The 10,146-nt window shown below is 40.0% G+C and overlaps 1 pseudogene; it reads right to left on the minus strand.

The window, feature by feature from the left end:
- Positions 1–3,763: 3,763 nt before the first annotated feature.
- Positions 3,764–4,998, minus strand: LOC102831683 (annotated as a pseudogene).
- Between the last annotated feature and the right edge of the window lie 5,148 nt (positions 4,999–10,146).

A 10,146-nucleotide genomic window follows, 5' to 3' on the forward strand; every position in this document is an offset into this window, starting at 1 on the left:
ATTGCATAAGTGTTATTCCAGCCTGTTCCTGGAATCGGAAATATGGCAAACCATTCACCTGGTGGGGAGCCCTTGCCTGGACGGGCTGTTGTTTGGTTAGCTGCGTCTTTAGGGTCCATTCCAGGAGACCCGCTTGTGAAAAGGTGTGTCTGGCAAGGCCCATTTCATAAGTCAAAGTTACCTTGCTTTCTCTATTTTTCATTAACCCAACACACATCTTCCCTCCCAATGATCTTTCCATTCCTCCTCAGCAGCCTCTGACCTCGTCCATTCTCTCTCTGTCTATGTCTGAAATGGCACAGTGGCCTTCTTGATGGTCTCCAAGGCTTCCTGACTTCAGTAGGCCCAGATGTGGGCCAACCTCCACACTGAGGCTGGGCAGATCTTTCCAAATGTTAATCCTATTACATCAGTTCCCGGCCTAAAATCCTTCAATGGTTCTTTAGCACCTAAGAAATAAATGTTTCTATACTGTTAGGAGATTCTTTTTTTTTTTTAAACAAGAATATACTATTGTTATAATTTCACACACACAAAAAGTTATTTTAAAATAACATACTTATATATGCCTCCTGCCCTAGATGCAAGTTACTTAAAGAAAAGTGACTTTATTTGTCTTTATGGACCTAGACTATAGTGTAGTGCTCTATAAAAAGTTCTGGTACCACAGTGGGCTAAATGATCAACTACTAACTGAGGTCAACAGGTCGAACCCAGCAGACACTCCGAGGGAGAAAGATAAGGAAGTCTTTTTCTACAAAGATTTACAGTCACAGAAACCCTATCCTCGAAAGTCACTATGAGTCACAATCGGCTCAAGAGCAGGGGGTACATAAAGTAGGTACTTGCTATTGATTGAATCTTGCCCACCCAAAATATGTGCCTGAGTCCTGACCTCTAATCCTGTAAACATAATCTCATTCAGCAATAGTTTTCTTTGTTACATTAGCAAAGCCATATCACATATCACAGTGTGTCTTAAACCCTACTGTTATCACCTATTTCTGGATATTATAAGGAGCAATGTAGGCATTAGACAAGCAAGAACAAGTTAGGGACAACAGAAGAACATATAGGGTCACCAAGGAAGTGAGGAACTCCAGGGCTATAGAGGGGAAGCCAACTATTATCCCCAAAGATGACAACAAGAGATCTTTCCCCTCAAACCAGTGCACTGAATTCAGAATTTTCTGGTGTCACACTGTAGGTTAATGCACTAGACTGTAAAGTCAGTTTGAACCGTAAGGTCGGTGGTTCAAGCTCACCAGGTGCTCCTCGGAAACCATATACAGATTCCTATGGGTCGGACTCAAGCGTGACAATAGTGCGGTTGGCCCAGGATCGGGCAGTTTTTCATTCTGCTGTGCATAAGGTCGCTATGGGTCAGTACCAACTCGATGGCACCTAACAACAACAACAACAACGGGTCAGAGCCAACTTGCCAGCACTTAACAACAAAGCTGTGAGAGGAGTCATGGTATGATACCATAGGATAAGTACTTGACCTCATGGTCGGTTTTAACCACAAGGCTAGTGGTTCAGCCTTTCCAGCCTCTCCTCGGAAACCCAGTATAGTGGTGCTATGAGTTGGAAACAACTTGATGGCACTTAACAATAAAGTTGTGAAAAAATTGGAAGAGATACATATTTGTGTCCATTCCAAAGAGAAGTGATCCAACAGGATGTGGAAATCATTGGACAATACCACTAACATCACATGCAAATAAAATTTTGCTGAAGATAATTAAAGAACTTTTGCAACAGTACACTGACAGAGAACTGTCAGAGGTTCAAGATGGATTCACATGAGGTCTGTCATTGTTGACATTAGATGGATCTTGGCTACCAGAAAGATGTTTACCTATACTTCACTACTGTACAAAGCTTTTGACTTTATCTATCATGACACATTAAGTGTGGTGCTGTGGGTTAATGTGCTGGACTGCAAAGTTGGTTTGAACTGCAAGGTCAGCAGTTCAAGTTCACCAGCTGCTCATCTGAAACCCTATGCAGGGTCACTATGGATCAGAGCCAACTCAATAGCACTTAACAACAACAAATCATGACACGTTATGAATAACATTGCAAAGAAAGGGTATTCTAGACCACTTGATTGTGCTCAGGAGGAACCTGTACCTAGAAAAAGAGGCAGCCATTTAAACAGAACAAGGGGACACTGTTGTTGTTGTTGCTGTTATTAGGTGCCATCACATTGGCACTGACTCATAGCAACCCTATGCACAACAAAAAGAAACACTGCCCTGTCCCGCAACAACCTCATAATCATTAGTCCATTGCTGCCATCACTGTGCTAATTCATCTCATTAGGGGTCTTCCTCTTTTTCTCCAACCCTCCACTTTACCAAGCATGATATCCTTCTCCATCGACTGGTCCCTCCTGACAATGTCTGAAATATGACACACGAATTCTGGCCAACCTGGCCTCCAAGGAGCACTCTGGCTGTACTTCTTCCAACACAGATTTTTTTTTGTTGTTCTTTTGGCCGTCTGTGGCACTTTTAATATTCTCCACCAACACCGTAACTCAAATGCATCACTTCCTCTACAGTCTTCCTTATTAACTGTCCAACTTTCACATGCCTATGAGGTTATATGACTTGGATCAGGTGCACGTTAGTCCTTAAACTGACATCTTCACTCTTCAACACTTTAAAGAGGTCTTGCGCAGCAGACATGCGTGATGCGATCCACAGTTTGATTTCTTGACTTTTGCTTTCATAAGTGTTGATAGTTGATCTGAGCAAAATGAAGTGTTTGACAACCTCAATCTTTTCTCCATTTATATGGATGTTATTTATTGATCCAGTGATAAGAATTTTTGTTTTCTTGACATTGAGGTGCAAGTGGTACAGAAGGCTGTGGTCTTTAGTCTTCATCAGTATTTTAAGCCCTCTTCGCTTTCAGCAAGGAAGGTTGCATCATCTGTATATCACAGATTGTTAATAAATCTCGCTCCAATCCCAATACCATGCTTTTCATCATATAATCTAGCTTCTCGGATTATTTGCTCAGCATACAGATTGAATAATTATGGTGAAAGAATTCAGCCCTGGTGCACATGTTTCCTAATTTTAAACCATTCAGTGTTCCCTTGTTTAGGTCAATGAACCGCCTCTTGGTCTACATACAGTTTCCTCATGAGCACATAATCTATAATTCTCATTATCCACAATGTTGTCTATAGCTTTTCATGACCCACACAATCAAAAGACTTTGCGTAGTCAGTAAAGCACAGGTAAACATCTTTCTGGTATTCTCTGCTTTCAGCCAAAATCTATCTGATGTCAGCAATGATAGTCCCACTCCATGTCCTCTTCTGAATCCAGCTTGAACCTCTGGAAGTTCTCTATCAATGTATGGTTGCAGCCATTTTTGTATTATCTTTAGCAAGATTTTGCTTGCATGTGATATTACGATATTGTCCAATGATTTCTGCTTTCTATTGGGTCACCTCTCTTTGGAATGGGCACAAATATGGATCTCTTCCAGGCAGGTAGTTGTCTTCCATGTTTCTTGGCATAGATAAGTGAGTGCCCCCACTGCCACTTCAGTTTGTTGAAAGATTTCAATTTGTATTCCATCTATTCCCAGAGCCTTGTTTTTTGCCAATGACTTCAATGCACCTTGGACTTCTTCCTTAAGTATCATTGGCTCTTGATCACATGCTACCTCTTGAAATGGTTGAACATTGACGATTTTTTTTTTTTTTTTTTTTTTTAGAACACATAAAACAAGGCAACATTTATTCTTTTTTCTCCTCTTCAGGGATAGGATCCGTTGGTGGCTCCTCCACAGTTGCACTCTTGCTCTCTGAGCTGGTGTTACTGTCACTGGTCCCTTCCTCTGCCATACTGTCAACCCCTTCCTGTCCACTCTCCTTGTCCTCAGGAGTCGACCTGCCTTCTTCACCATTCTGCTGGCTTTCTGTTGTTTCCTCAAGGTGGGTCTCCTCTGTCTCCATTGGAATGTTCTCATCTTCCTTCTTTTCTTCTGTTTTGTGAGCTGCTTGCTCTTCCTCAGGAACAATGCTGCTCTGACTGCATTCCGCCTGCTCTGCGGCCTCTTTCTCCCTTTCCTCCTGCCTTTTGCGGGCCTGTTCCTCTGCCTGTGCAATTTCAGCTGCAGTTTTCTCCATGTCCACTTCTACCTTCAAACCGCACAGCCTTTTCAGTTCACTGTTGAATGAGTCTGTGTTCTCCAGGAATCGCCTCTTCTTTTCCTGATACCGCTCCTCTATTTGAAGAAGTTCAGCTTCTAGCTTTCACTGATGAACCATTAAAGACTGGACCTGTCATTTGAGGACCTGCATTCTAGCTGTTGTGACAACTGACCGGACATCTGGTACCACACTCTCACTAAGAATCTCACTGATAAGGCGGTGGTTTCTCTGGAAACGGGTGGTGGCTGTATGCTTCATTGAAAAGCCATCATCATCATCATCGGGTTCTTCAGCAGGCTGAATGCTCATGTAAGGTTCTCCTTTCTCCATGTGAGACTGTCTCTGTCGACTTTCTTCCTCTAAAGCAGCTTCTGCTCAACTTTTTGCATTTATGTACACAAAGTATGTGGGGGAATTATGATAGGCCTTCATAGACTCATTGTATTCTATCTTCTCTGCTTCGTATTTGTTTAAATATTCCTGTTTTTCTTCATCAGTGAGATCTCGTCACATGCCACCAATAATCTTGCCAGTCTCCCACAACTTTAGGTCAGGGTTGGAGGCCTTAACTTGGTCCCAGACCTTGCTGCTGTACCTCATGTAAGGCATCAGTGGCTTATCTGGTGGCTTTGGGGTTTTGGAATCATAATACCAGAGGATGCTGTGACCCGGCTGTTGGTGCCCGGGTTCCCTCCCAGCCTGTAGTTGTTGTAGGCGAGATGACTGTATGGATTGTATCCCACAAACCCTGGTGTGTTGGGCATTTGTGTTGCAGGAGCTGGGGTGGGAGGTGGGGCATTAGATGGTCTTTTTGACATTTTGGAAGATTTAAGTTCTCAGTTCCTTAAGAATGAATCTGAGACACTGCTGGCAAATAAAGCGCCTGCAACTCCAGCTTCGCTTCCCTTTGTCGACCATTTAATTTTAGTACAGTGACTTTGTATATTGCTTCCATCTTCTCTGGATGCTTTGTGCATCATTCAATACTTTGCCCATATAATCCTTCAATACCGCAAGTCCAGGCTTGAATTTTTTTTTTTTTTTTTTTTCAGTTCCCTCAGCTTGAGAAATGCTGAGTGTGTTCTTCCCTTCTGGTTTTGTAACTCCAAGTTTTTTTCACATTTTGTCATAATATTTGACTTTGTCTTCTCAAACTGACCTTTGAAACTTTCTATTTAGCTCTCTTATCTCCTCATTTCTTCCATTTGCTTTTGTTTCTCTACACTAGAGAGCAACTTTCAGAGCTTCTTTTGATATCCAGTTTGGTCTTTTCCTTCTTTTTTGTCTTCTTTATGACCTTTTGCTTTCTTTCTGTATGATGTCATCCTATTATTCTTCTGGCCTTCAGTCATTGGTGTCTAATATACATTGAATCTGCTCTTCAGATAATCTCTAAATTCAGGTGGGACATATTCAAGGTCATATTTTCGCTCTCATGTACTTGTTTTCATTTTCTTCAGCCTCAACCCGAACTTGCATTTGATCTATTGATGATTGGTTTCACAGTCAACCTTGGGCTTTGTTTTGGCTGATGATACACAGTTTTTCAACTGTCTTTTTTTCAGATGCAGTTAATTTGATTTCTGTGGATTCCATCTGATGAGGTCCATTTATGTAGTTGTCTTTTATGGTGTTTAAAAAAGGCCTTTGCAATGAAGAGGTTGTTGGTCTTTCAAAATTCTATCATGTGATCCCATGCATTGTTTCTATCATCAAGGCCATATTTTCCAACTAATGATCTTTCTTTGTTTCCAACATTTGCATTCCAATAACCAGTAATTATCAATATATCTTGAGCGCATGTTTGATCAATTTCAGATTGAAGAAGTGTGTAGAATTTTTCAATTCTGTCATCACTGGCTTTAGTGGTTGGCCATAATTTTATATAATAGTTGTATTAACTTGACTTCCTTGTAGGCATATGGATATTATCCTATCACATTGTACTTCAAGACAGATCTTGATATGATTTTTTTTTTTTAATGATGAATGCAACGCCATTCCTTTTCAGTTCATCATTTCCAGCATAGTAAACCATGTGATTGTCGGATTCAAAATGGCCAATGCCAGTCCATTCCAGCTTACCAATGCCTAGGAAATTAATGTTTATGCATTCCATTTCATTTTTGACATTTTCTAATTTTCCTGGATTCATACTTAGTACATGCCATGTTCCAATTATTAATGGATGTTTAGAACTGTTTCTCTCCATTTTGAGTTGTGCCCCATTAGGAAATGAAGATCATGAAGGCTTTACTCCATTCGCATCATCACGGTCAACTCTGCTTTGAGGAGGCTGCTCTTCCCCAGCCATATTTTGAGTGCCTTCCAAGCTGAGGCATTCATCTTTTGGTACTATATCTGATAATATTCTGGTGCTCTTCATCATGTTTCAGTATTTAGTATTCTGATTTTGACAGTGATCCACTGCTATTCATAATATTTTCAGTGACTAAATATTCAGAAGTAGTCTGTTTCTCCTTCTTCCTAGTCTGTCTTCATCTGGAAGCTCAGCTGAAACCTATCCACTGTGTGTGACCCTGCTAGTACATAAAAAACCTATGGCATAGCTTCCAGAATCACAGCCATGCTCAAGCCAGGACAGTGCAACAAACTGACAGAGGAGTGGTGGAAAGGGCCACTAAATGGTTTAAAATCAGGAAAGGTATGTGTCCGGGTTATATTATTTCACCATACTTATTTAACTTGCATGCTTAGCAAATAATCCAAGAAGCTGGATTAAATGAGGAAGAATGTGGCATCAGGATTTGAGGAACACTCATTAACTACCTAAGAGATACAGATGAGAGTATCATGCTTGCTGAAAGTGAAGAGGACTTAAAATACTTACTGATGAAGATCAAAGACCACAGCCTCCATTATGGCTTGCACCTCAATGTAAAGAAAACAAAATTTCTCACCACTGGACCAATAAACAACATTATGATAAATGGATAAATGAAGAAAAGATGGAAGTTGTCAAGACTTCCTTTTGCTCCGATCTGCTATCAGCACTCATAGAAACAACAGCCAGGGAATCAAAGGCTATATTGCATTATGAAAATCTGCTGCACAAGACACTGAAGAGAAATGAATCTCAGCCACAGATTCCTTCAAATCTGCAGGTTGCCTTGTCAAGGTCAAGAGTCAGTGATAAGGTTCAGGGATTAATTACTTTTCCTCACAGAAGATGTGGAACGATATAAACTATTCAAATTTACACACTAACCACCAATACTAAAGAAGAAGAAATTGAAGATGTTTGCCAAATTCTGAAGTCTAAAATTGATCAAACATGCAATCAAGATATATTGACAATTATTGGTGATTAGAATTCAATTATTGGAAATAAAGAAGAAGAATCAGTAGTGGAAAATATAGCTTTGGTGCTAGAAATCACTCCAGAGATCACATGATAATAATGTGCAAGACCAAAGACTTATTCATTGCATATCAATTTGACTCTGGGGGAACCCAGTGATTCTGTAGGAGTCCATCAGCCACTCTGAGGGGGAAAGATGAGGCTTTCTGTTCCCAAAAAGATTTTCAGCCTCAGAAACCCTATTCAGCGTCACTATGAATCAGAGCCCACTCAACAACACTTAACAACAGTAACAACAGCTGACTTGGAATAATGAAAGGGGGATATGTCCAAACCCTCCCCCTTGCAGTGGAAAATCTACATATAACTTTTTATGCCCCCAAAACTCATCTACGAGTAGCCTTCTGTTGACCAAAAGCCTCACTGCTAATGAGCAAAGAATACATACCTTGGTGTGTTGTATTATTAAATACTGCACCTATATAAAAACTACATTTTTAATAAAAAAAATTTTTGTCTTAAAGTATTTCTTAAAATGCGCATGGTTTTTGCACTGTTGATGCAGCTGCAGTGATGGTTTCATGAATATCCTTTTCTTGTTTTACAGAGGTCCTTATGCTAGATTCATTTATCTTGAAACAATGGTATTGCCGCTCAGACCTCGATTTACAACCAAATTTTTCTTGTCGTGTTATGTCTTGTCTCTGCTTCTTGGGAATATTTCCAGCATCAGTAGTGGCACTTCATATGACACCAATAGTGGTATTTAAGATTTATAATATTGCACTAAAAATGATGAAAAAATACAGAAGAACCATGATAGATCACTTTTTACAGTGATATCCAATTTAGTGGGGAAACAAACTGTTCACATAGAAGTGACTAGTGGTACACAGTGTTCAGAAAACAATCCACTTTTCAAGTAGACCTGCATAGTTCAAGCTCACGTTGTTCAAGGGTCAACTGTATGTTTTGCAACCTCATATATGGTAACTATATATGTAAATCTAACTGGATGGAATATACAGGATTCAAATCAACTATATCTACAGGAAAAAAATGATGAAGAAGTTCAAAATCAAGTCAGAACAAGGCCAGGTGCCAACAAATAATTGCTCATATGCAAGTTCAGGTTGAAGCTGAAAAAAAAGTAAACCAAGTTCACAAGAGTCACAGTATGACCTTGAGTATATTGATGGTAGAGATCATCTCAAGAATAGAGTTGACTCATTGAAAACTATTAGCCAAAGATCATATGAGTTGTGGGGTGACATAAAGGAGATCATACACAAAGAAAGCAATCTGGGAGAACAATTTCAGCCATGCTCTATAATCCCATATATTTGAAGCCTCAATGGTAGTCTTTCCTGCAGCTTGTCCCCTTGGAATCAAATTGATATTCCAATGTGTACTAGCACTGTGGCATATAGCAAATTATTTAACTGTTTTAGACTCCATGTTTTCATGCATTAGTTCTCATGGGCTAGTTGTGCAAAATAAGCGAATTGATACATATACATATGTTGTATAATGGCTAATGCAGTAAAGACTCATGAAAACAGTTGAAGCGTTTCCTTGTATACAAGTAGACTCTCCTCCAAGATTGTTGTTGTTGTTATTGTTAAGTTACTTTGAGTAGGTCGTATAGGGTTTCTGAGGAACCACTTGTGGGTTTGAACTGCAAATTCAAATTCGCAAATCTGTATAGGGTTTCTGAGGAACTGCTGGCAGTTTGAACTGCTGACCTAGTGGTTTATAGTCCAGTGTTGATCTTGCAGCACCACACCAGGTACTTGAGTTGTAAAGACAGTGTCTTACTCATCTTTTCTTTTCTTAGTGTTCTTAGGGTATGTCCTTGAATGGATCAGGTGCCTAGCAAATAGTTTGTGTAGAAATTAACATTAGATATTACTAGCCTTTAACCTGCCAAAGCTGATCCTTCTCTTCTAGGTGGTTGGTACTTTCAAAAGTTAATCCCCTGGAAGCAGTATTTTCTTATGTGTTACTATTATCAGTAAGAGGGAGAAACTACCAACATATGGAACTGAAACACTCACGTTGGTTTGACCAACACAGTCCCTCCCTGTGGGCTGTTCTGGTTGAGATGGTACATCTTGCTCTGAAGGTCTGGGTGAACTAAATATCAGAACAAGAGGAATCAGGTGAAAGGACAATCTGACAGCACTCAGCTAAGGGTTCTGAAGATTTCAAGTGATGCAAATGGTTAACATGCTAAATTGATCATTGAAAGTACTATGAGGCACTGCCAAAGAAACTCCTGGCAGTCTGCTTCCAAAAAACCAGCACTTAAAAACCCTGTGTAATACAGATCTGCTCTGGCACACATGAGGTCACCATGAGTGAGTATGAATCAACTCATCAGCAACTGGGTTTTGCTTTACTTCTGGCAGATCCAAGCACACAGTGTGAACCAACTGATGAACTTTTCCTCTTTAAGTCTGCTTTCCTTCTTTCTTTAAATATGTTTAAGATGCATAGTTAGACTAAGATCAGCTGTCTTGCTGATCAGGGATTTGCATATCTGGGCACTCATTCATGTGTGCCTATTTAACCTTTAACTCTCAGAGGATAATCTTGTTTCTTTAGTTTCAAGTTCTCCCAGGAAGTTCTTTGTCACCCTATG

Source organism: Chrysochloris asiatica, unplaced genomic scaffold (genome assembly GCF_000296735.1).
Source record: "Chrysochloris asiatica unplaced genomic scaffold, ChrAsi1.0 scaffold00026, whole genome shotgun sequence".
NCBI classification, from domain to species: Eukaryota; Metazoa; Chordata; class Mammalia; order Afrosoricida; family Chrysochloridae; genus Chrysochloris; species Chrysochloris asiatica.